This window comes from Rhinoderma darwinii, chromosome 1 (assembly GCF_050947455.1).
Source record: "Rhinoderma darwinii isolate aRhiDar2 chromosome 1, aRhiDar2.hap1, whole genome shotgun sequence".
NCBI lineage: Eukaryota > Metazoa > Chordata > Amphibia > Anura > Rhinodermatidae > Rhinoderma > Rhinoderma darwinii.
Genome location: NC_134687.1, coordinates 371,954,985 through 371,981,670, shown reverse-complemented (window position 1 = coordinate 371,981,670; position 26,686 = coordinate 371,954,985). Strand labels below are relative to the sequence as shown.

At 36.5% G+C, this 26,686-nt stretch overlaps 10 non-coding genes across 10 annotated transcripts; all 10 read left to right on the top strand.

The window, feature by feature from the left end:
* Window positions 1–8,942: 8,942 nt before the first annotated feature.
* On the top strand, window positions 8,943–9,015 carry TRNAT-CGU (transfer RNA threonine (anticodon CGU)). Its single transcript has one exon. It is a non-coding gene; the product is annotated as a tRNA-Thr (tRNA).
* A 777-nt stretch (window positions 9,016–9,792) lies between these two features.
* Window positions 9,793–9,865, top strand: TRNAT-CGU (transfer RNA threonine (anticodon CGU)). The gene has a single exon. It is a non-coding gene; the product is annotated as a tRNA-Thr (tRNA).
* Window positions 9,866–10,642: 777 nt separating this feature from the next.
* On the top strand, window positions 10,643–10,715 carry TRNAT-UGU (transfer RNA threonine (anticodon UGU)). The gene has a single exon. It is a non-coding gene; the product is annotated as a tRNA-Thr (tRNA).
* Window positions 10,716–12,340: 1,625 nt separating this feature from the next.
* On the top strand, window positions 12,341–12,413 carry TRNAT-UGU (transfer RNA threonine (anticodon UGU)). Its single transcript has one exon. It is a non-coding gene; the product is annotated as a tRNA-Thr (tRNA).
* A 1,636-nt stretch (window positions 12,414–14,049) lies between these two features.
* Window positions 14,050–14,125, top strand: TRNAT-UGU (transfer RNA threonine (anticodon UGU)). The gene has a single exon. It is a non-coding gene; the product is annotated as a tRNA-Thr (tRNA).
* A 1,646-nt stretch (window positions 14,126–15,771) lies between these two features.
* Window positions 15,772–15,844, top strand: TRNAT-UGU (transfer RNA threonine (anticodon UGU)). Its single transcript has one exon. It is a non-coding gene; the product is annotated as a tRNA-Thr (tRNA).
* Window positions 15,845–16,630: 786 nt separating this feature from the next.
* On the top strand, window positions 16,631–16,703 carry TRNAP-CGG (transfer RNA proline (anticodon CGG)). The gene has a single exon. It is a non-coding gene; the product is annotated as a tRNA-Pro (tRNA).
* A 4,167-nt stretch (window positions 16,704–20,870) lies between these two features.
* Window positions 20,871–20,946, top strand: TRNAT-UGU (transfer RNA threonine (anticodon UGU)). Its single transcript has one exon. It is a non-coding gene; the product is annotated as a tRNA-Thr (tRNA).
* A 784-nt stretch (window positions 20,947–21,730) lies between these two features.
* TRNAT-CGU (transfer RNA threonine (anticodon CGU)) lies at window positions 21,731–21,803 on the top strand. The gene has a single exon. It is a non-coding gene; the product is annotated as a tRNA-Thr (tRNA).
* Window positions 21,804–24,318: 2,515 nt separating this feature from the next.
* TRNAP-CGG (transfer RNA proline (anticodon CGG)) lies at window positions 24,319–24,391 on the top strand. Its single transcript has one exon. It is a non-coding gene; the product is annotated as a tRNA-Pro (tRNA).
* Window positions 24,392–26,686: the final 2,295 nt, after the last annotated feature.

Genomic DNA, 26,686 nt, shown 5'->3' with positions numbered 1-26,686 from the left:
ACTTTGACCTGTGTCCTGTTGGCCAGCTGCCATACTGTTAAGGCGGTACAGTCCAGTGGGTCCACGTACCCAACGTGACAGCCAGACCTTGGTACCTGGAAGAAACTGGGGCGGTTCTCTTCTCCTTGTGTCTGCCATTCGTTTCATGGGGTCAACCGCCAGCAGAATAGAGGATCGTGTTTGCTGCCAGATCTGCAGGAAGTCCCTGAAAGCAGAATCAGGTGAGGGCACCTCGGATGCAACGGAATCAGTGGGTGTTGGCCGTAGACGATGAAGAATGGTGTGGTTCTTGTGGACTCACTTATATGGTTATTATACGAGAACTTGGCCCAAGGAAGAAGCTGCACCCAGTCATCATGCTGTCTGGAGATAAAGTGTCGTAGGTAGTTCTCCATGATCTGATTGATCCTCTCGACTTGACCTTTGGACTGGGGATGGTAGGCTGAGGAAAAGTCCAACTTTACATCGAGGAGTTTACAGAGGGCTCTCCAGAACTTTGAGGTGAACTGAACCCGTCGATCAGACACAATATGCTGAGGTAAGCCATGCAGACGAAAGATGTGTTGGATGAAGAGGTTGGCCAGTCGAGAAGCAGAAGGTAGGCCGGTCAGTGGAACGAAATGAGCGATCTTTGGGAATCCGTCCACCACCACCACCCAGACCGAACTGGATCCAGCAGAGGGAGGCAGATCTGTAACAAAGTCCATTGCTATATGCTGCCAGGGAGCATTGGGCACAGGCAGCGGCTGAAGCAGGCCAGCAGGTTTGAAGTGAGCAACCTTGTTAGCCGCGCACAAAGTGCAGGACGAGACAAAGCCCATGATGTATTTGGGCAGCGTGGGCCACCAGAAATGACGGGCAATCAGGTCTTATGGGCACCCGCGTGACCTGCCAGTTTGGAGCTGTGTCCCAAGCGGAGGATTCTCCCTCTGTCTGCCAGGCGCGCAAAAGTCCTCCCCGGAGGGATGTTTTTAACTTGCAGAGGGTTGACAGAGATAATGCAGGCTGGATCAATAATATTTTGTGGAGACTCCATGGTGTCCTCTGTCTCGAACGACCTGGACAAGGCATCAGCCCTCACATTCTTGTCGGCCGGGTGGTAGTGGAGCTCAAACTGGAACCGGCCAAAGAACAGCGACTACCTGGCTTGATGGGGGTTCAGCCCTTGGGCCGTCTGGAGATAGGTGAGGTTCTTGTGGTCAGTAAATAACAGAATGGGATGAGCTGCGCCCTCTAGTAGATGTCTCCACTCCTCCAGGGCCAATTTGATGGCCAGTAACTTCCGATCCCCAATAGAGTAGCTGCACTCTGTGGAAGAGAAAAGTTTAGAGTAATACCACATACCACTGCTTTTCCCTTGGGACCTCTCTGGAACAGAAGTGCGCCAGCACGAACCGAAGAGGCGTCCACCTCCAACGAAAACGGTCGAGACACATCAGGATGATGGAGGGTAGAGGTTGACGTGAAGGCACTCTTCAGGCTATTAAATGTGGATTCAGCCTCTGGAGTCCACAGCTTGGCGTTCATGCCTTTTTTGGTGAGGGTAGAGATGGGAGCTGTCAGTGAGGAGAAGCTTGGGATGAACTGCCAGTAGAAATTGGCGAATTCCAGGAAACGCTGTATGAGGCCTTGAGGACGTGACCATTCCAGAACGGCCTTTACTTTCTCTGGATCCATCTTGAGACCTTGGTCCGAGATGATGTAGCCGAGGAAGGGTAGTGAATTCCTCTCAAACACACACTTCACCAGCTTGGCATACAGGCGATTCTCCCTCAATCGCAGCAGAACTTGACGTACATGTCTCTGATGAGTCGTCGGGTCTGGGGAAAAAATTAAGATGCCATCGAGATAGACCACAACACAAACATAGAGGAGATCCTGGAAGATGTCATTGACGAATTCTTGGAAGATGTTGGGAGCGTTACACAGGCCAAATGGCATCACCAGATATTCATAGTGCCCATCTTGGGTGTTAAATGCCGTCTTCCATTCGTCACCCCGGCGAATCCAGATTAGGTTATAAGCCCCACGCAGGTCTAGCTTAGAAAAATTTTGGGCTTCTCGTATGCGGTCAAAAAGTTCTGAAATCAGTGGCAACGGATATCTATTTTTGACCGTGATCTGGTTGAGTCTCCAGTAGTCGATGCAGGGTCGAAGAGATCCGTCCTTCTTTTTGATGAAGACGAACCCGGATCCCGCTGGGTTGGAGGATTTTCATATGGAACCCCTCTCCAAATTCTCCTTAATATAGGTGGACATAGACTGAGTCTCTGGCAAGGAGAGAGGGTATACCCTTCCACGGAGAAGGGACACATCCGAAACGAGTTCAATAGGGCAGTTATACGCCCGGTATGGGGTCAGCGTCTCCGCCTCCCTCTTGCTGAAGACATCCCAAACTGTGAATAGTGAGAGGGCAATCCTGCCAATGACTGAGGCAGGGGAGGCTGGGCCAGATGGATCTGCCCCAGGCAGCGGTTGAGGCACTTGGGACCCCACTGGAGAACCTCTCTGGAATTCCAGTCCAGAACTGGGGCATGTAGTCGAAGCCAAGGCAGGCCCAGCAGCACAGGGTTGACTGCCTTGGGCAGGACCAGAAACGAGACTAGCTCTGAATGAAGGGCCCCCACTTGGAGCCTCAGCGGTTTGATCACAGCTACAATTCGGTCAAGCAGAGGCAGTCCATTCACCGAGGCAACGATCAACGGCCTCTCCAGGGGGGTTGTGGGCAACTGGAGAAGATCCACCAGGTCTTTCTGAATGAAGTTAGCTGCGGATCCGAAGTCCAGATAGGCAGAAACCTGGTGCATCTTTTCACCGGACACTATGGTCACGGGGATGGACAATTTGGAAGAAAGTCCTTCTCCACCCAGGGTTATCTCCCCAACCAACCCTTGGCTCTGGGGCTTTAGGGGGGGCTTTAGTCTGCGTTGTTTTTCCTGGATAGACAACTTGAGATGGTCCATCTCCGTAGACTCCTCTGGGGTGGAACAGCTGATGAGGGCAGCAGGGGTTTCTGAAATGTAGGAGCCAGCCTAGGGAGTCCTCCCTCCCGACGAACCTCTTGGGACCTTTCTCGGATCCTCATGTTGTCCAGAAGAATGAGGTCGTCCAGGGTAGATGGCAGATCTAAAGGAGGACCCAAAATCCACTAGGTGCTCCTTTGCTTTTGAGGCTAGTACTTCAGTCCATTAGCACACCAGGGCCACATGTGGGATATTTCCTAAAACTACAAAATCTGGGCAATAAATATTGAGTTGCGTTTCTCTGGTAAAACCTTCTGTATTACAAAAAAAATGGATTAAAAAAAGAATTTCTGCAAAAAAAAATTTAATTTTTACATTTCACCTCTACTTTGCTTTAATTCTTGTGAAACGCCTAAAGGGTTAATAAACTTTCTAAATGCTGTTTTGAATACTTTGAGGGGTGACTTATTGGGGGTTTCTAATATATAAGGCACTCAAAGCAACTTCACATCTGAACTGGTCCAAATTTTCTTGAAAATGTGGGAAATTGCTGCTAAAGTTCTAATGTGATGTTAATTAGCAACTATTTTGTGTGGTATAACTGCCTATCTTACAAGCAGATACATTTAAATTTAGAAAAATTCTAAATTTGTGCAATTTTTTGCTAAATGTTGGTGTTTTTCACAATTATATACTCAATGTATCGAGCAAATTTTGCCAGTAACATAAAGTCCAATGTGTCACGAGAAAACAGCGCTTCGATAGGTAAAAGCATTCTGAAACAAGTCAGATTTGAAAAATGAGGCTCTGTCAGGAATGTCAAAAGTGGCCACAGCCAGTGTTCCCTACAAGGTGCGCGGCTGTACGGCCGTGCACCGTCCACAGTCCACCCGCTCACTGAAGTTTAAAGCCCGCGCACTGTCACGGGCAGTGGGTGGTTGCAGCAGCGTCGCTAGTACCACAGGGGGCTCCGGTGCTAACGACAGCCACTTTCACTTGTATGTGCGTCCTCAGGAGCGTCACATCATCACGCCGGTCTTCACATGCGTCCCGCCCGAGAGGCAGTGTAGCGGGAGCGGGGCAAGGTAAGTACAATCTTTTGTTTTTTGCGGGGGCTGTGTGGTAATATACAGGGGGGGGGATTGCTGTATGGCAGTATATACAAGGGGAGAGGGGGGCTGTGTAGCACTTTATACAAGGGGAGGGGGGATGTGTGGCAGTATATACATGGGGAGGGGGGATTGCTGCGTGGCAGTATATACAAGAGGGGGAGTGCTGTGTGGCAGTATATATAAGGGGAAGGGGGGCTGTGTAGCAGTATATACAAGGGGAGAGGGGGGCTGTGTTGCACTATATACAGGGGGATTGCTGTGTAGCACCGTATACAAGGGGTGGGGGGATTGCTTTGTGGCACTATATGCAAGGGGTGGGGGCTGTGTGACAGTATATACAAGGGGAGGGGGGTTGCTGTGTGGCAGTATATACAAGGGGAGGGGGGATTGCTGTGTGACAGTATATACAAGGGGAGGATTGCTGTGTGACACTTTATACAAGGGGAGGGGGAATGCTGTGTAGCAGTATATACAAGAGGAGGGGGGATTGCGGTGTGGCAGTACATACAAGGGGAGGGGGGATTGCTGTGTGGCAGTATATGCAAGGGGAGGGAGATTGCTGTGTGACAGTATATACAAGGGGAGGGGATTGCTGTGTGGCAGTATATACAAGGGGCTGTATGGTATTATCTAGAGGGGGGCTGTGTGGCGCTATCTACAGGGGGCTGCATGGCGCTATCTATGGGGGGGGCTGTGTGGCACTAACTACAAGGGGGCTGTGTGGCGCTATCTACAGGGGGGGGCTGTGCGTGGCAGTATCTACAGGGAGGGAGTGTGACGCTATCTACAGGGGGTCTGTGTGGCGCTATCTACAGGGAAGGGGTGTGTTGTATCTGCAGGGGGTCTGTGTGGCGCTATCTATAGGGGGTCTGTGTGGCGCTATATATAGGGACAGTGATGTAAGAGGGATTCTTTCATTGATGCCTATAATTTGTGTTTATAACTGGCTATTTTACAGGTGTACTTGTAATATTATAGTATTTAAAAAGTAATTAACCCCTTCCCGACATCCACCGTATATATACTCATTACTCATTACTGCCCCCTATATTTCACTTATATTATTATACTTGCACATACACTATTCATTTATTATTCTTTACTACACATCCCATGCACCACACACCACTCCCCTCAAGACTAGTGGGAGTGGCTATTATTATTTAAAGCACCTGCTCACTCTCCTTCATCAGCGTTTCTGACCTGGCTGTGTCCATTTGTAAGTATGGCCTTTTTCGGTGTTTCTGTATATATGTCCCCTTGTTTTTATCTGTTTTGTCTGTGCATCAGGAGCTTTTCGTTCCAGTTAGGGAGTTAGGGACTCGCAAGTCTGGGGATCCTTGTCATGGATTGCGAGCTTGCGTCCAAATGATCACTAATACCCCAGGTATTTTTCATTATTACTTATATTTGCTTCTTTTGGACACAGCCGGGTTTTTGATGCTGGGAGAGCATGGTGTGTTGTTGTTGGGCTTAGCAAGCAGGGTAGCCCGCTCTATGAATTATCAAGGCGTCACAAATAGGCTTCTACCTGGCTATACACGTTGCGCCTCATGACTTACACACTATCCCTCCATGTTTCACACACTTGCACCCCATTATTCATTTATTTTTATTGAGGCACTTTACTCATTACTGCCCCCTATATTACACTTGCACATACACTATTCATTTATTATTCTTTACTACACAACCCATGCACCACACACCACTCCCCTCAAGACTAGTGGGAGTGGCTATTATTATTTCAAGCACCTGCTCACTCTCCTTCATCAGCGTTTCTGACCTGGCTGTGTCCATTTGTAAGTATGGCCTTTTTCGGTGTTTCTGTATATATGTCCCCTTGTTTTTATCTATTTTGTCCACACAAAATAAATGCTGCGTTTGAAGGTCTGAAAGGGTGCATGCCGTGCATCTTTCTCTTCACTTTGTTATTACATTTGGATCTGACACTTTACACACACAGAGCACCAACGAAGCAGCTGCTATAGGACCACAAATCCCAACAGCACAGTGAGCTACAGTATTTTGCCGCGGTGTGGTGCAGTTCCAACCATACACTCTCTCATGTGTTTGTATATAAATTATGATTAATCTATTATTCTGGCAAAGGGGGCGGGACCTCTAAGTATAGGCCAAATATGGCATGCGCCAAATTTTTAGACTTTTTTTATGCCAAAATCTTTGGATATATTTCCCCCAATGTGTGATGTATATGGAATAGAGGCAGCGACAAAATAAACCTGCATTGTTTATGGAAAAAACGCCAGAAAAACAAATGATGTCTTTGTTAGGCCCTTGGTTGCTTTCGTAACCAATCAATTGTGTCGCGGGGTGCCAATTGGTTGACAGAGGGAGTCTGCGTCCTCTGTCAAACACCTTAGCGACCGTGACATTTAAGGGGTTAAACTGCTGAGATAGGAGTAATCTCCAATTCCGGCAGTTGCGTCAGGAGCCCGACTGTGTCACTAACGGGCTTTATTGTGATGTAGTTGCTTTTTTATGGCGCTGCATCTGAATGAAGTAGCACTGCCAGGAGCAGTAAAAGCTTCCTGCTTTCAGCTACCGGAGGTAGCTGAGGGCTTGGAGCAGACCTGCTCGAGCGGGCGATATCGAAATCAGTATCGATCCCGCCCATTTAACCGCTCAGATGTGGTGGTCAATAGAGACCGACCGCCTAATAAAGACCCCCAGGTCTGCCTTTAGTGAATGCCTGCTAGGCCATGCCACTCCACTTGTACACGGCCAGGTAAATAATACACTGCAATACAGAAGTATTGCAGTGTATTATAAAAGTGATCAGATGATTGCATAGTAAAGTCCTCTAGTGTGACTAAAAAAAAGTTTAATAAATTTTATAAATAAAAAATCGCATGTAAAAAAACCCTGTAAAAACCCACTGTTATCCCCTTACAAAATGCTTTATTATGAAAAAAAGTTACACATATTTTGTATCACCGCATCCGTAACGACCCCAACAATAAAACACTTACATTATTTAACCTGCACGATAAATGCCGTAAAAAATGTACTAAAAGACAATGCCAGAATTGGTGGTATGTACTCCAAAATGGTACAAATAAAAACAACAAGTCACCCTGCAATAAAAAGCCCACATATAGCCCTCATACAGAAAAATAAAAAAGTTTTGGCTCTTAAAAAACAAATAATTTTAAAAAGAATGTGTTTTTACTGTGTAAAAGTAGTAAAACATAAAAAAAAGATATAATCTACACAATGCGACGATGGAAAAATGAAAAAAATTGCTTAATAATTGCTTGGTCTAAGGTGTCAAATACTCACACTGAAAATACTTAGACATGATTGTTCAATACTGCTTTCATCCAACCATCTTGCATGTCCAACATTTACATGTGTTTTTTTATAATTAGAAAAATATGCATGTTCGGTCTCGCTTTGAAATTTCTGAAAAAACTACATTTCCTCTGGCCATGTCAATTGGATTCCTAAAGGAAGATTTTTGCAATGTTTTCATATACTTCTTTCATGCAGTCCCCAAAAACATTAATACATTTAGTTGTGATTTAAAAAATGTCTAATAGTTTGATTTGTTTCTTTGTTTCTGAAGCATGTTTCTGATGCCTTGATGTAAAACATAAGTTTTTTTTTATTAATGCATGATTGACAAATCTATTTCTGATACCTTAATGTAAACATAACATGTTTTATGACTGCATGATGGACAATTCTGTTCCTCTCCAATCCACTAAAAACCTATTTCATTTTTCTGCCAATCTACCGATAAATAAGCAACCAGTTCAAGAATTAGTGTTTTAAACTTTTATTTTCACGCTTCTCCTATGTAAGAGCACCTATTTCATTTTTCTGCAAATCAACCATTAAATTTGCAGCAAGTTTTAGTATTACGGTTTTAAACGTTTTTTTTTTCTCATGCTTCTCCTTTGTAAGAGCAACAATAGGATAATGGAACATGTTACGACCTGGGTAATTTTGAAAAAAAAAGCAGCTTTTCTGTGGACAACGTGTAGTCTTTGTAGCTCAGTGGTTAGAGCACTGGTTTAGTAAACTAGGGGTCGAGAGTTCAATTCTCACTGATGCCTTTGTCCTTTCTGTTTTGGCACAGGTCATTTCTATTTCATTTGTTTAGACCATCTATTACGATAATTGCTTGGTCTAAGGTGTCAAATATTCACACTGAAAATTCTCAGATATTATTGTTCAATACTGATTTCATCCAACCCTTCTTGTATGTCCAACATTTACATGGGGTTGTTTTTATAAATAGGAAAATATGCATGTTCGGTCTCGCTTTGAAACTTTTGAAAAAATAAATTTCCTCTGGCCATGTCAATTGGATTCCTAAAGGAAGATGTTTGCACTGTTTTTATATACTTCTCTCATGCAGTCCCCAATAACATCAATACATTCAGTTGTGATTTCATAAAGGTCTAATAGTTTGATTTGCTTCAATGTTTCTGAAGCATGTTTCTGATAAATTAATGTAAAACATACATTTTCTTTTGAATACATGATGGAAAATTCTGTTTTTGAAACCTTAATGTAAACATAACATATTTTATGACTGTATGATGGACAATTCTGTTCCTCTCCAATCTACTAAAAACCCATTTCTTTTTTCTGACAATCTACCGATAAATAAGCAGCCACTTCTAGAATTAGGGTTTTAAACTGATATTTTCATGCTTCTCTTTTTAAAAACACCTATTCAATTTTATTGCAAATCAACCATTAAATTTGCAGCCGGTTTCTAGAATTACGATTTTAAACTGTTATTTTGTCATGCTTCTCATTTTTAAGAGCAACTATAGGATAATTGAACATGGGTAACTTCGAAAAAATACAGGGTTTCTAGAGAAAATATGTAGGCTTCGTAGCTCAGTGGTTAGAGCACTGGTCTCGTAAACCAGGGGTCGTGAGTTAAATTCTCACTGAGGCCTTTGTTTCTTCTATTTTGGCACAGGTAATTTCTATTTCATTTGTTTAGACCATCTATTACGATAATTGCTTGGTCTAAGGTGTCAAATATTCACTCTGAAAATCCTCAGATATCATTCTTCTATACTGTTTTCATCCAAACCTTCTTGTATGTCCAACATTTACATGGGGTTTTTTTTATAAATAGGAAAATATGCATGTTCGGTCTCACTTTGAAACAATAAATTTCCTCTGGCTATGTCAATTGGATTCCAAAAGGAAGATTTTTGCACTGTTTTTATATACTTCTCTCATGCAGTCCCCAATAACATCAATACATTAAGTCGTGATTTCATAAAGGTCTAATAGTGTTATTTGCTTCAATATTTCTGAAGCATGTTTCTGATAAATTATTGGAAAACATACTTTTTTTTATGAATACATGATGGAAAATTCTGTTTTTGAAACCTTAATATAATCAAAACATGTTTTATGACTGCATGATGGACAATTCTGTTCCTCTCCAATCTTCTAAAAACCTCTTTCATTTTTCTGACAATCTACCGATAAATAAGCAGCCACTTCTAGAATTAGGGTTTTAAACTGATATTTTCATGCTTCTCTTTTTAAAAACACGTATTCAATTTTTCTGCAAATTATCTATTAAATTCGCAGCCGGTTTCTAGAATTACGATTTTAAACTGTTATTTTGTCATGCTTCTCATATTTAAGAGCAACTATAGGATAATTGAACATGGGTAAATTCCGAAAAAATACACGGTTTCTAAAGAAAATATGTAGGCTTTGTAGCTCACTGGTTAGAGTACTTGTCTCGTAAACCAGGGGTCGTGAGTTCAATTCTCACTGAGGCCTTTGTTTCTTGTGTTTTGGCACAGGTAATTTCTATTTCATTTGTTTAGACCATCTATAACGATAATTGCTTGGTCTAAGGTGTCAAATATTCACTCTGAAAATCCTCAGATATCATTCTTCTATACTGTTTTCATCCAACCCTTCTTGTATGTCCAACATTTACATGGGGTTTTTTTTATAAATAGGAAAATATGCATGTTCGGTCTCACTTTGAAACAATAAATTTCCTCTGGCTATGTCAATTGGATTCCGAAAGGAAGATTTTTGCACTGTTTTTATATACTTCTCTCATGCAGTCCCCAATAACATCAATACATTAAGTCGTGATTTCATAAAGGTCTAATAGTGTTATTTGCTTCAATATTTCTGAAGCATGTTTCTGATAAATTATTGGAAAACATACTTTTTTTTATGAATACATGATGGAAAATTCTGTTTTTGAAACCTTAATATAATCAAAACATGTTTTATGACTGCATGATGGACAATTCTGTTCCTCTCCAATCTTCTAAAAACCTCTTTCATTTTTCTGACAATCTACCGATAAATAAGCAGCCACTTCTAGAATTAGGGTTTTAAACTGATATTTTCATGCTTCTCTTTTTAAAAACACCTATTCAATTTTTCTGCAAATTATCTATTAAATTCGCAGCCGGTTTCTAGAATTACGATTTTAAACTGTTATTTTGTCATGCTTCTCATATTTAAGAGCAAATATAGGATAATTGAACATGGGTAAATTCCGAAAAAATACACGGTTTCTAAAGAAAATATGTAGGCTTCGTAGCTCACTGGTTAGAGCACTTGTCTTGTAAACCAGGGGTCGTGAGTTCAATTCTCACTGAGGCCTTTGTTTCTTGTGTTTTGGCACAGGTAATTTCTATTTCATTTGTTTAGACCATCTATTACGATAATTGCTTGGTCAAAGGTGTCAAATATTCACTCTGAAAATCCTCAGATATCATTCTTCTATACTGTTTTCATCCAAACCTTCTTGTATGTCCAACATTTACATGGGGTTTTTTTTATAAATAGGAAAATATGCATGTTCGGTCTCACTTTGAAACAATAAATTTCCTCTAGCTATGTCAATTGGATTCCGAAAGGAAGATTTTTGCACTGTTTTTATATACTTCTCTCATGCAGTCCCCAATAACATCAATACATTAAGTCGTGATTTCATAAAGGTCTAATAGTGTTATTTGCTTCAATATTTCTGAAGCATGTTTCTGATAAATTATTGGAAAACATACTTTTTTTTATGAATACATGATGGAAAATTCTGTTTATGAAACCTTAATATAATCAAAACATGTTTTATTGGACAATTCTGTTCCTCTCCAATCTACTAAAAACTTCTTTCATTTTTCTGACAATCTACCGATAAATAAGCAGCCACTTCTAGAATTAGGGTTTTAAACTGATATTTTCATGCTTCTCTTTTTAAAAACACCTATTCAATTGTTCTGCAAATCATCCATTAAATTTGCAGCCAGTTTCTAGAATTACGGTTTTAAACTGTTATTTTGTCATGCTTCTCCTTTGTAAGAGCAACTATAGGATAATTGAATATGGGTAACTTCGAAAAAATACAGCGTTGCTGTAGAAAATATGTAGGTTTCGTAGCTCAGTGGTTAGGTCACTGGTCTTGTAAACCAGTGGTCGTGAGATCAATTTGCACTGAATCCTTTGTTTCTTGTGTTTTGGCACATGTCATTTCTATTTAATTTGTATAGACCATCTATTACAATAATTGCTTGGTCTAAGGTGTCAAATATTCACTCTGAAAATCCTCAGATATCATTCTTCAATACTGTTTTCATCCAACCCTTCTTGTATGTCCAACATTTACATGGGTTTTTTTTTTATAAATAGGAAAATATGCATGTTCGGTCTCGCTTTGAAACTTTTGAAAAAATACATTTCCTCTGGCCATGTCAATTGGATTCCGAAAGGAAGATTTTTGCACTGTTTTTATATACTTCTCTCATGCAGTCCCCAATAACATCAATACATTCAGTTGTGATTTCATAAAGGTCTAATAGTTTGATTTGCTTCAATGTTTCTGAAGCATGTTTCTGATAAATTAATGTAAAACATACATTTTCTTTTGAATACATGATGGAAAATTCTGGTTTTGAAACATTAATGTAAACATAACATGTTTTATGACTGCATGATGGACAATTCTGTTCCTCTCCAATCTACTAAAAACCCATTTCTTTTTTCTGACAATCTACCGATAAATAAGCAGCCACTTCTAGAATTAGGGTTTTAAATTGATATTTTCATGCTTCTCTTTTTAAAAACACCTATTCAATTTTTCTGCAAATCATCCATTAAATTCGCAGCCGGTTTCTAGAATTACGGTTTTAAACTGTTATTTTGTCATGCTTCTCCTTTGTAAGAGCAAATATAGGATAATTGAACATGGGTAACTTCGAAAAAATACAGCATTTCTAAAGAAAATATGTAGGCTTCGTAGCTTAGTGGTTATAGCACTGGTCTTGTAAACCAGGGGTTGTGAGCTCAATTCTCGCCGAGGCCCTTGTTTCTTGTGTTTTGGCACAGGTCATTTCTATTTCATTTGGTTAGACCATCTATTACGATAATTGCTTGGTCTAAGGTGTCAAATATTCAATCCGAAAATCCTCAGATATCATTCTTCTATACTGTTTTCATCCAACCCTTCTTGTATGTCCAACATTTACATGGGGTTGTTTTTATAAATAGGAAAATATGCATGTTCGGTCTCACTTTGAAACAATAAATTTCCTCTGGCTATGTCAATTGGATTCCGAAAGGAAGATTTTTGCACTGTTTTTATATACTTCTCTCATGCAGTCCCCAATAACATCAATACATTAAGTCGTGATTTCATAAAGGTCTAATAGTGTTATTTGCTTCAATATTTCTGAAGCATGTTTCTGATAAATTATTGTAAAACATACTTTTTTTTATGAATACATGATGGAAAATTCTGTTTTTGAAACCTTAATATAATCAAAACATGTTTTATGACTGCATGATGGACAATTCTGTTCCTCTCCAATCTACTAAAAACCTCTTTCATTTTTCTGACAATCTACCGATAAATAAGCAGCCACTTCTAGAATTAGGGTTTTAAACTGATATTTTCATGCTTCTCTTTTTAAAAACACCTATTCAATTTTTCTGCAAATCATCCATTAAATTCGCAGCCGGTTTCTAGAATTACGGTTTTAAACTGTTATTTTGTCATGCTTCTCCTTTGTAAGAGCAACTATAGGATATTTGAACATTGGTAACTTCGAAATAATACAGTGTTGCTGTAGAAAATATGTAGGCTTCGTAGCTCAGTGCTTAGAGCACTGGGCTCGTAAACCAGGGGTCGTGAGTTAAATTCTCACCAAGGCCTTTGTTTCTTGTGTTTTGGCACAGGTCTTTTCTATTTCATTTGTTTAGACCATCTATTACGATAATTGCTTGGTCTAAGGTGTCAAATATTCACTCTGAAAATCCTCAGATATCATTCTTCAATACTGTTTTCATCCAACCCTTCTTGTATGTCCAACATTTAAATGTTGCTTTTTTTTTATAAATAGGAAAATATGCATGTTCGTTCTCGCTTTGAAACTTTTGAAAAAATAAATTTCCTCTGGCCATGTTAATTGGATTCCTAAAGGAAGATTTTTGCACTGTTTTTATATACTTCTCTCATGCAGTCCCCAATAACATCAATACATTCAGTTGTGATTTCATAAAGGTCTAATAGTTTGATTTGCTTCAATGTTTCTGAAGCATGTTTCTGATAAATTAATGTAAAACATAAATTTTCTTTTGAATACATGATAGAAAATTCTGGTTTTGAAACTTTAATGTAAACATAACATGTTAAATGACTGCATGATGGACAATTCTGTTCCTCTCCAATCTACTAAAAACCTCTTTCATTTTTCTGACAATCTACCGATAAATAAGCAGCCACTTCTAGAATTAGGGTTTTAAACTGATATTTTCATGCTTCTCTTTTTAAAAACACCTATTCAATATTTCTGCAAATCATCCATTAAATTCACAGCCAGTTTCTAGAATTACGGTTTTAAACTGTTATTTTGTCATGCTTCTCCTTTGTAAGAGCAACTATAGGGTAATTGAACATGGGTAACTTCGAAAAAATACAGCGTTTCTGTAGAAAATATATAGGCTTTGTAGCTCAGTGGTTAGAGCACTGGTCTTGTAAACCAGTGGTTGTCGTGAGTTTAATTCTCACTGAGGCCTTTATTTCTTGTGTTTTGGCACAGGTCATTTCTATTTCATTTGTTTAGACCATCTATTACGATGATTGCTTGGTCTAAGGTGTCAAATATTCACTCTGAAAATCCTCAGATATCATTCTTTTATACTGTTTTCATCCAACCCTTCTTGTATGTCCAACATTTACATGGGTTTTTTTTATAAATAGGAAAATATGCATGTTCGGTCTCGCTTTGAAACTTTTGAAAAAATAAATTTCCTCTGGCCATGTCAATTGGATTCCTAAAGGAAGATTTTTGCACTGTTTTTATATACTTCTCTCATGCAGTCCCCAATAACATCAATACATTCAGTTGTGATTTCATAAAGGTCTAATAGTTTGATTTGCTTCAATGTTTCTGAAGCATGTTTCTGATAAATTAATGTAAAACATAAATTTTCTTTTGAATACATGATAGAAAATTCTGGTTTTGAAACTTTAATGTAAACATAACATGTTTTATGACTGCATGATGGACAATTCTGTTCCTCTCCAATCTACTAAAAACTTCTTTCATTTTTCTGACAATCTACCGATAAATAAGCAGCCACTTCTAGAATTAGGGTTTTAAACTGATATTTTCATGCTTCTCTTTTTAAAAACACCTATTCAATTTTTCTGCAAATCAACCATTATATTCGCAGCCGGTTTCTAGAATTACGGGTTTAAACTGTTATTTTGTCATGCTTCTCCTTTGTAAGAGCAACTATAGGATAATTGAACATGGGTAACTTCGAAAAAATACAGCGTTTCTGTAGAAAATATGTAGGTTTTGTAGCTCAGTTGTTAGACCACTGGTCTTGTAAACCAGGAGTCGTGAGTTCAATTCTCACTGAGGCCTTTGTTTCTTATGTTTTGGCACAGGTCATTTCTATTTCATTTGTTTAGACCATCTATTACGATTATTGCTTGGTGTGAGGTGTCAAATATTCACTTTGAAAATTCTCAGATATCATTCTACAATACTGTTTTCATCTAACCCTTCTTGTATGTCCAACATTTACATGGGTTTTTTTTTATAAATAGGTAAATATGCATGTTCGGTCTCGCTTTGAAACTTTTGAAAAAATAAATTTCCTCTGGCCATGTCAATTGGATTCCTAAAGGAAGATTTTTGCACTGTTTTTATATACTTCTCTAATGCAGTCCCCAAAAACATCAATACATTTAGTTGTGATTTAAAAAATGTCTAATAGTTGGATTTGTTTCTTTGTTTCTGAGGCATGTTTCTGATATCTTGATGTAAAAGATATGTTTGTTTTATTATAAATGCATGATTGACCAATCTGTTTCATATACCTTAATGTAAACATAATGTTTTTTATGACTGCATGATGGACAATTCTGTTCCTCTCCAATCCACTAAAAACCTATTTAATTTTTCTGCCAATCTACCGATAAATAAGCAACCAGTTCTAGAATTAGGGTTTTAAACTTTTATTTTCACGCTTCTCCTTTGTAAGAGCACCTATTTAATTTTTCTGCAAATCAACTTATAAATTCGCAGCCAGTTTTAGAATTACGGTTTTAAACAGTTTTTTTGTCATGCTTCTCCTTTGTAATAGCAACTATAGGATAATTGAACATGGGTAACTTCGAAAAAATACAGGGTTGCTAAAGCAAATATGTAGGCTTCGTAGCTCAGTGGTTAGAGCACTGGTCTTGTAAACCAGGGGTCGTGAGTTCAATTCTCACTGAGGCCTTTGTTTCTTGTGTTTTGGCACAGGTCTTTTCTATTTCATTTGTTTAGACCATCTATTACGATAATTGCTTGGTCTAAGGTGTCAAATATTCACTCTGAAAATCCTCAGATATCATTCTTCTATACTGTTTTCATCCAAACCTTCTTGTATGTCCAACATTTACATGGGTTTTTTTTTATAAATAGGAAAATATGCATGTTCGGTATCGCTTTGAAACTTTTGAAAAAATAAATTTCCTCTGGCCATGTCAATTGGATTCCTAAAGGAAGATTTTTGCACTGTTTTTATATACTTCTCTCATGCAGTCCCCAATAACATCAATACATTCAGTTGTGATTTCATAAAGGTCTAATAGTTTGATTTGCTTCAATATTTCTGAAGCATGTTTCTGATAAATTAATGTAAAACATAAATTTTCTTTTGAATACATGATAGAAAATTCTGGTTTTGAAACTTTAATGTAAACATAACATGTTAAATGACTGCATGATGGACAATTCTGTTCCTCTCCAATCTACTAAAAACCTCTTTCATTTTTCTGACAATCTACCGATAAATAAGCAGCCACTACTAGAATTAGGGTTTTAAACTGATATTTTCATGCTTCTCTTTTTAAAAACACCTATTCAATTTTTCTGCAAATCATCCATTAAATTCGCAGCCGGTTTCTAGAATTACGGTTTTAAACTGTTTATTTCGTCATGGTTCTCCTTTGTAAGAGCCACTATAGGATAATTGAATATTGGTAACTTCGAAAAAATACAGCGTCCCTGTAGAAAATATGTAGGCTTCGTAGCTCAGTGGTTAGAGCACTGGTCTCGGAAACCAGGGGTTGTGAGTTCAATTCTCACTGAGACCTTTGTTTCTTGTGTTTTGGCACAGGTCATTTCTATTTCATTTTTTTTTGGACATCTATTACGATAATTGCTTGGTCTAAGGAGTCAAATATTCACTCTGAAAATCCTCAGATATCATTCTTCAATACTGTTTTCATCCAACCCTTTTTGTATGTCCAACATTTACATGGTGTTGTTTTTATAAATAGGAAAATATGCATGTTCGGTCTCGCTTTGAAACTTTTGAAAAAAATAATTTCCTTTAGCTATGTCAATTAGATTCCTAAAGGAAGATTTTTGCACTGTTTTTATATACTTCTCTCATGCAGTCCCCAATAACATCAATACATTCAGTTGTGATTTCATAAAGGTCTAATTGTTTGATTTGCTTCAATGTTTCTGAAGCATGTTTCTGATAAATTAATGTAAAACATACATTTTCTTTTGAATACACGATGGAAAATTCTGGTTTTGAAATCTTAATGTAAACATAACATGTTTTATGACTGTATGATGGACAATTCTGTTCCTCACCAAACTACTAAAAACCTCTTTCATTTTTCTGACAATCTACCAAAAAATAAGCAGCCACTTCTAGAATTAGGGTTTTAAACTGATATTTTCATTCTTCTCTTTTTAAAAACACCTATTCTATTTTTCTGCAAATCATCCACTAAATTCGCAGCCGGTTTCTACAATTACAGTTTTAAACTGTTATTTTGTCCTACTTCTTCTTTGTAAGAGCAACTATAGGATAATTGAACATGGGTAACTTCGAAAAAATACAGTGTTTCTGTAGAAAATATGTAGGCTTCGTAGCTCAGTGGTTAGAGCACTGGTCTCATAAACAAGGGGTTGTGAGTTCAATTCTCACTGAGGCCTTTGTGTATAGTGCTTTGGTACAGGTCATTTCTATTTCATTTGTTTAGACCATCTATTACGATAATTGCTTGGTCTAAGTTGTCAAATATTCACACTGAAAATACTTAGACATCATTGTTCAATACTGTTTTCATCAAACCACCTTCCATGTCCAACATTTACATGTGTTTTTTTATAAATAGGAAAATATGCATGTTCGGTCTCGCTTTGAAATTTTTGAAAAAATGACATTTCCTCTGGCCATGTCAATTGGATTCCTAAAGGAAGATTTTTGCAATGTTTTCACATACTTCTTTCATGCAGTCCCCAAAAACATCAATACATTTAGTTGTAATTTAAAACATGTCTAATAGTTGGATTTGTTTCTTTGTTTGTGAAGCATCTTTCTGATACCTTGATGTAAAATATACGTTTTTTTTTTATAAATGCATGATTGACAAATCTGTTTCTGATACCTTAATGTAAACATAACATGTTTTGTGACTGCATGATGGACAATTCTGTTCCTCTCCAATTCACTAAAAATCCATTTAATTTTTCTGCCAATCTACCGATAAATAAGCAACCAGTTCTAGAATTAGGGTTTTAAACTTTTATTTTCACTCTTCTCCTTTGTAAGAGCACCTATTTCATTTTTCTGCAAATCAACCAATAAATTCACAGCCAGTTTTAGAATTACGGTTTTAAACTGTTTTTTTCTTAAGCTTCTCCTTTGTAAGAGCAACTATAGGATAATGGAACATGTTACGACCTGGGTATTTTTGAAAAAAAAACCTGCTTTTCTGTGGACAATGTGTAGGCTTTGTAGCTCACTTTTTAGAGCACTGGTTTAGTAAACTAGGGGTCGTGAGTTCAATTCTCACTGATGCCTTTGTTCTTTCTGTTTTGGCACAGGTCATTTCTTTTTCATTTGTTTAGACCATCTATTACGATAATTGCTTGGTCTAAGGTGTCAAATATTCACACTGAAAATTCTCAGATATCATTGTTCAATACTGTTTTCATCCAACCCTTCTTGTATGTCCAACATTTAGATTGTTTTTTTTTTTATAAATAGGAAAATATGCATGTTCAGTCTCGCTTTGAAACTTTTGAAAAAAATAAATTTCCTCTGGCCATGTCAATTGGATTCCTAAAGGAAGATTTTTGAACTGTTTTTATATACTTCTCTCATGCAGTCCCCAATAACATCAATACATTCAGTCGTGATTTCATAAAGGTCTAATAGTGTTATTTGCTTAATGTTTCTGAGGCATGTTTCTGATAAATTAATGTAAAACATAACATGTTTTATGACTGCATGATGGACAATTCTGTTCCTCTCCAATCTACTAAAAACTTCTTTCATTTTTCTGACAATCTACCGATAAATAAGCAGCCACTTCTAGAATTAGGGTTTTAAACTGATATTTTCATGCTTCTCTTTTTAAAAACACCTATTCAATATTTCTGCAAATCATCCATTAAATTTGCAGCCAGTTTCTAGAATTACGGTTTTAAACTGTTATTTTGTCATGCTTCTCCTTTGTAAGAGCAACTATAGGATAATCGAATATGGGTAACTTCGAAAAAATACAGCGTTGCTGTAGAAAATATGTAGGTTTCGTAGCTCAGTGGTTAGAGCACTGGTCTTGTAAACCAGTGGTCGTGAGATCAATTTGCACTGAATCCTTTGTTTCTTGTGTTTTGGCACAGGTCATTTCTATTTCATTTGTTTAGACCATCTATTACGATAATTGCTTGGTCTAAGGTGTCAAATATTCAATCCGAAAATCCTCAGATATCATTCTTCTATACTGTTTTCATCCAACCCTTCTTGTATGTCCAACATTTACATGGGGTTGTTTTTATAAATAGGAAAATATGCATGTTCGGTCTCACTTTGAAACAATAAATTTCCTCTGGCTATGTCAATTGGATTCCGAAAGGAAGATTTTTGCACTGTTTTTATATACTTCTCTCATGCAGTCCCCAATAACATCAATACATTAAGTCGTGATTTCATAAAGGTCTAATAGTGTTATTTGCTTCAATATTTCTGAAGCATGTTTCTGATAAATTATAGTAAAACATACTTTTTTTTATGAATACATGATGGAAATTTCTGTTTTTGAAACCTTAATATAATCAAAACATGTTTTATGACTGCATGATGGACAATTCTGTTCCTCTCCAATCTACTAAAAACCTCTTTCATTTTTCTGACAATCTACCGATAAATAAGCAGCCACTTCTAGAATTAGGGTTTTAAACTGATATTTTCATGCTTCTCTTTTTAAAAACACCTATTCAATTTTTCTGCAAATCATCCATTAAATTCGCAGCCGGTTTCTAGAATTACGGTTTTAAACTGTTATTTTGTCATGCTTCTCCTTTGTAAGAGCAACTATAGGATATTTCAACATTGGTAACTTCGAAATAATACAGTGTTGCTGTAGAAAATATGTAGGCTTCGTAGCTCAGTGCTTAGAGCACTGGGCTCGTAAACCAGGGGTCGTGAGTTAAATTCTCACCAAGGCCTTTGTTTCTTGTGTTTTGGCACAGGTCTTTTCTATTTCATTTGTTTAGACCATCTATTACGATAATTGCTTGGTCTAAGGTGTCAAATATTCACTCTGAAAATCCTCAGATATCATTTTTCAATACTGTTTTCATCCAACCCTTCTTGTATGTCCAACATTTAAATGTTGGTTTTTTTTTATAAATAGGAAAATATGCATGTTCGTTCTCGCTTTGAAACTTTTGAAAAAATAAATTTCCTCTGGCCATGTTAATTGGATTCCTAAAGGAAGATTTTTGCACTGTTTTTATATACTTCTCTCATGCAGTCCCCAATAACATCAATACATTCAGTTGTGATTTCATAAAGGTCTAATAGTTTGATTTGCTTCAATGTTTCTGAAGCATGTTTCTGATAAATTAATGTAAAACATAAATTTTCTTTTGAATACATGATAGAAAATTCTGGTTTTGAAACTTTAATGTAAACATAACATGTTAAATGACTGCATGATGGACAATTCTGTTCCTCTCCAATCTACTAAAAACCTCTTTCATTTTTCTGACAATCTACCGATAAATAAGCAGCCACTTCTAGAATTAGGGTTTTAAACTGATATTTTCATGCTTCTCTTTTTAAAAACACCTATTCAATATTTCTGCAAATCATCCATTAAATTCACAGCCAGTTTCTAGAATTACGGTTTTAAACTGTTATTTTGTCATGCTTCTCCTTTGTAAGAGCAACTATAGGGTAATTGAACATGGGTAACTTCGAAAAAATACAGCGTTTCTGTAGAAAATATATAGGCTTTGTGGCTCAGTGGTTAGAGCACTGGTCTTGTAAACCAGTGGTTGTCGCGAGTTCAATTCTCACTGAGGCCTTTCTTTCTTGTGTTTTGGCACAGGTCATTTCTATTTCATTTGTTTAGACCATCTATTATGATGATTGCTTGGTCTAAGGTGTCAAATATTCACTCTGAAAATCCTCAGATATCATTCTTCTATACTGTTTTCATCCAACCCTTCTTGTATGTCCAACATTTACATGGGTTTTTTTTATAAATAGGAAAATATGCATGTTCGGTCTCGCTTTGAAACTTTTGAAAAAATAAATTTCCTCTGGCCATGTCAATTGGATTCCTAAAGGAAGATGTTTGCACTGTTTTTATATACTTTTCTCATGCAGTCCCCAATAACATCAATACATTCAGTTGTGATTTCATAAAGGTCTAAAAGTTTGATTTGCTTCAATGTTTCTGAAGCATGTTTCTGATAAATTAATGTAAAACATAAATTTTCTTTTGAATACATGATGGAAAATTCTGGTTTTGAAACCTTAATGTAAACATAATATTTTTATGACTGCATGATGGACAATTCTGTTCCTCTCCAAACTACTAAAAACCCATTTATTTTTTCTGACAATCTACCGATAAATAAGCATCCACTTCTAGAATTAGGGTTTTAAACTGATATTTTCATGCTTCTCTTTTTAAAAACACCTATTCAATTTTTCTGCAAATCATCCATTAAATTCGCAGCCAGTTTCTAGAATTACGGTTTTAAACTGTTTATTTCGTCATGGTTCTCCTTTGTAAGAGCCACTATAGGATAATTGAATATTGGTAACTTCGAAAAAATACAGCGTTCCTGTAGAAAATATGTAGGCTTCGTAGCTCAGTGGTTAGAGCACTGGTCTCGTAAACCAGGGGTTGTGAGTTCAATTCTCACTGAGACCTTTGTTTCTTGTGTTTTGGCACAGGTCATTTCTATTTCATTTTTTTTGGACATCTATTACGATAATTGCTTGGTCTAAGGAGTCAAATATTCACTCTGAAAATCCTCAGATATCATTCTTCAATACTGTTTTCATCCAACCCTTTTTGTATGTCCAACATTTACATGGTGTTGTTTTTATAAATAGGAAAATATGCATGTTCGGTCTCGCTTTGAAACTTTTGAAAAAAATAATTTCCTTTAGCTATGTCAATTAGATTCCTAAAGGAAGATTTTTGCACTGTTTTTATATACTTCTCTCATGCAGTCCCCAATAACACCAATACATTCAGTTGTGATTTCATAAAGGTCTAATTGTTTGATTTGCTTCAATGTTTCTGAAGCATGTTTCTGATAAATTAATGTAAAACATACATTTTCTTTTGAATACACGATGGAAAATTCTGGTTTTGAAATCTTAATGTAAACATAACATGTTTTATGACTGTATGATGGACAATTCTGTTCCTCTCCAAACTACTAAAAACCTCTTTCATTTTTCTGACAATCTACCAAAAAATAAGCAGCCACTTCTAGAATTAGGGTTTTAAACTGATATTTTCATTCTTCTCTTTTTAAAAACACCTATTCTATTTTTCTGCAAATCATCCACTAAATTCGCAGCCGGTTTCTACAATTACAGTTTTAAACTGTTATTTTGTCCTACTTCTTCTTTGTAAGAGCAACTATAGGATAATTGAACATGGGTAACTTCGAAAAAATACAGTGTTTCTGTAGAAAATATGTAGGCTTCGTAGCTCAGTGGTTAGAGCACTGGTCTCATAAACAAGGGGTTGTGAGTTCAATTCTCACTGAGGCCTTTGTGTATAGTGCTTTGGTACAGGTCATTTCTATTTCATTTGTTTAGACCATCTATTACGATAATTGCTTGGTCTAAGTTGTCAAATATTCACACTGAAAATACTTAGACATCATTGTTCAATACTGTTTTCATCAAACCACCTTCCATGTCCAACATTTACATGTGTTTTTTTATAAATAGGAAAATATGCATGTTCGGTCTCGCTTTGAAATTTTTGAAAAAATGACATTTCCTCTGGCCATGTCAATTGGATTCCTAAAGGAAGATTTTTGCAATGTTTTCACATACTTCTTTCATGCAGTCCCCAAAAACATCAATACATTTAGTTGTAATTTAAAACATGTCTAATAGTTGGATTTGTTTCTTTGTTTGTGAAGCATCTTTCTGATACCTTGATGTAAAATATACGTTTTTTTTTTATAAATGCATGATTGACAAATCTGTTTCTGATACCTTAATGTAAACATAACATGTTTTATGACTGCATGATGGACAATTCTGTTCCTCTCCAATTCACTAAAAATCCATTTAATTTTTCTGCCAATCTACCGATAAATAAGCAACCAGTTCTAGAATTAGGGTTTTAAACTTTTATTTTCACTCTTCTCCTTTGTAAGAGCACCTATTTCATTTTTCTGCAAATCAACCAATAAATTCACAGCCAGTTTTAGAATTACGGTTTTAAACTGTTTTTTTCTTATGCTTCTCCTTTGTAAGAGCAACTATAGGATAATGGAACATGTTACGACCTGGGTATTTTTGAAAAAAACAACTGCTTTTCTGTGGACAATGTGTAGGCTTTGTAGCTCAGTTTTTAGAGCACTGGTTTAGTAAACTAGGGGTCGTGAGTTCAATTCTCACTGATGCCTTTGTTCTTTCTGTTTTGGCACAGGTCATTTCTTTTTCATTTGTTTAGACCATCTATTACGATAATTGCTTGGTCTAAGGTGTCAAATATTCACACTGAAAATTCTCAGATATCATTGTTCAATACTGTTTTCATCCAACCCTTCTTGTATGTCCAACATTTAGATTGTTTTTTTTTTTATAAATAGGAAAATATGCATGTTCAGTCTCGCTTTGAAACTTTTGAAAAAATAAATTTCCTCTGGCCATGTCAATTGGATTCCTAAAGGAAGATGTTTGCACTGTTTTTATATACTTTTCTCATGCAGTCCCCAATAACATCAATACATTCAGTTGTGATTTCATAAAGGTCTAAAAGTTTGATTTGCTTCAATGTTTCTGAAGCATGTTTCTGATAAATTAATGTAAAACATAAATTTTCTTTTGAATACATGATGGAAAATTCTGGTTTTGAAACCTTAATGTAAACATAATATTTTTATGACTGCATGATGGACAATTCTGTTCCTCTCCAAACTACTAAAAACCCATTTATTTTTTCTGACAATCTACCGATAAATAAGCATCCACTTCTAGAATTAGGGTTTTAAACTGATATTTTCATGCTTCTCTTTTTAAAAACACCTATTCAATTTTTCTGCAAATCATCCATTAAATTCGCAGCCAGTTTCTAGAATTACGGTTTTAAACTGTTTATTTCGTCATGGTTCTCCTTTGTAAGAGCCACTATAGGATAATTGAATATTGGTAACTTCGAAAAAATACAGCGTTCCTGTAGAAAATATGTAGGCTTCGTAGCTCAGTGGTTAGAGCACTGGTCTCGGAAACCAGGGGTTGTGAGTTCAATTCTCACTGAGACCTTTGTTTCTTGTGTTTTGGCACAGGTCATTTCTATTTCATTTTTTTTGGACATCTATTACGATAATTGCTTGGTCTAAGGAGTCAAATATTCACTCTGAAAATCCTCAGATATCATTCTTCAATACTGTTTTCATCCAACCCTTTTTGTATGTCCAACATTTACATGGTGTTGTTTTTATAAATAGGAAAATATGCATGTTCGGTCTCGCTTTGAAACTTTTGAAAAAAATAATTTCCTTTAGCTATGTCAATTAGATTCCTAAAGGAAGATTTTTGCACTGTTTTTATATACTTCTCTCATGCAGTCCCCAATAACATCAATACATTCAGTTGTGATTTCATAAAGGTCTAATTGTTTGATTTGCTTCAATGTTTCTGAAGCATGTTTCTGATAAATTAATGTAAAACATACATTTTCTTTTGAATACACGATGGAAAATTCTGGTTTTGAAATCTTAATGTAAACATAACATGTTTTATGACTGTATGATGGACAATTCTGTTCCTCTCCAAACTACTAAAAACCTCTTTCATTTTTCTGACAATCTACCAAAAAATAAGCAGCCACTTCTAGAATTAGGGTTTTAAACTGATATTTTCATTCTTCTCTTTTTAAAAACACCTATTCTATTTTTCTGCAAATCATCCACTAAATTCGCAGCCGGTTTCTACAATTACAGTTTTAAACTGTTATTTTGTCCTACTTCTTCTTTGTAAGAGCAACTATAGGATAATTGAACATGGGTAACTTCGAAAAAATACAGTGTTTCTGTAGAAAATATGTAGGCTTCGTAGCTCAGTGGTTAGAGCACTGGTCTCATAAACAAGGGGTTGTGATTTCAATTCTCACTGAGGCCTTTGTGTATAGTGCTTTGGTACAGGTCATTTCTATTTCATTTGTTTAGACCATCTATTACGATAATTGCTTGGTCTAAGTTGTCAAATATTCACACTGAAAATACTTAGACATCATTGTTCAATACTGTTTTCATCAAACCACCTTCCATGTCCAACATTTACATGTGTTTTTTTATAAATAGGAAAATATGCATGTTCGGTCTCGCTTTGAAATTTTTGAAAAAATGACATTTCCTCTGGCCATGTCAATTGGATTCCTAAAGGAAGATTTTTGCAATGTTTTCACATACTTCTTTCATGCAGTCCCCAAAAACATCAATACATTTAGTTGTAATTTAAAACATGTCTAATAGTTGGATTTGTTTCTTTGTTTGTGAAGCATCTTTCTGATACCTTGATGTAAAATATACGTTTTTTTTTTATAAATGCATGATTGACAAATCTGTTTCTGATACCTTAATGTAAACATAACATGTTTTATGACTGCATGATGGACAATTATGTTCCTCTCCAATTCACTAAAAATCCATTTAATTTTTCTGCCAATCTACCGATAAATAAGCAACCAGTTCTAGAATTAGGGTTTTAAACTTTTATTTTCACTCTTCTCCTTTGTAAGAGCACCTATTTCATTTTTCTGCAAATCAACCAATAAATTCACAGCCAGTTTTAGAATTACGGTTTTAAACTGTTTTTTTCTTATGCTTCTCCTTTGTAAGAGCAACTATAGGATAATGGAACATGTTACGACCTGGGTATTTTTGAAAAAAACAACTGCTTTTCTGTGGACAATGTGTAGGCTTTGTAGCTCAGTTTTTAGAGCACTGGTTTAGTAAACTAGGGGTCGTGAGTTCAATTCTCACTGATGCCTTTGTTCTTTCTGTTTTGGCACAGGTCATTTCTTTTTCATTTGTTTAGACCATCTATTACGATAATTGCTTGGTCTAAGGTGTCAAATATTCACACTGAAAATTCTCAGATATCATTGTTCAATACTGTTTTCATCCAACCCTTCTTGTATGTCCAACATTTAGATTGTTTTTTTTTTTATAAATAGGAAAATATGCATGTTCAGTCTCGCTTTGAAACTTTTGAAAAAAATAAATTTCCTCTGGCCATGTCAATTGGATTCCTAAAGGAAGATTTTTGAACTGTTTTTATATACTTCTCTCATGCAGTCCCCAATAACATCAATACATTCAGTCGTGATTTCATAAAGAAACACCGAAAAAGGCCATACTTACAAATGGACACAGCCAGACCAGAAATGCTGATGAAAGGGCGAGCAGGTGCTTTAAATAATAATAGCCACTCCCACTAGTCTTGAGGGGAGTGGTGTGTGGTGCATGGGATGTGTAGTAAGAAATAATAAATGAATAGTGTGTGTGCAAGTGTAATACTATAAGTGAAATATAGGGGGCAGTAATAAATGAAGTG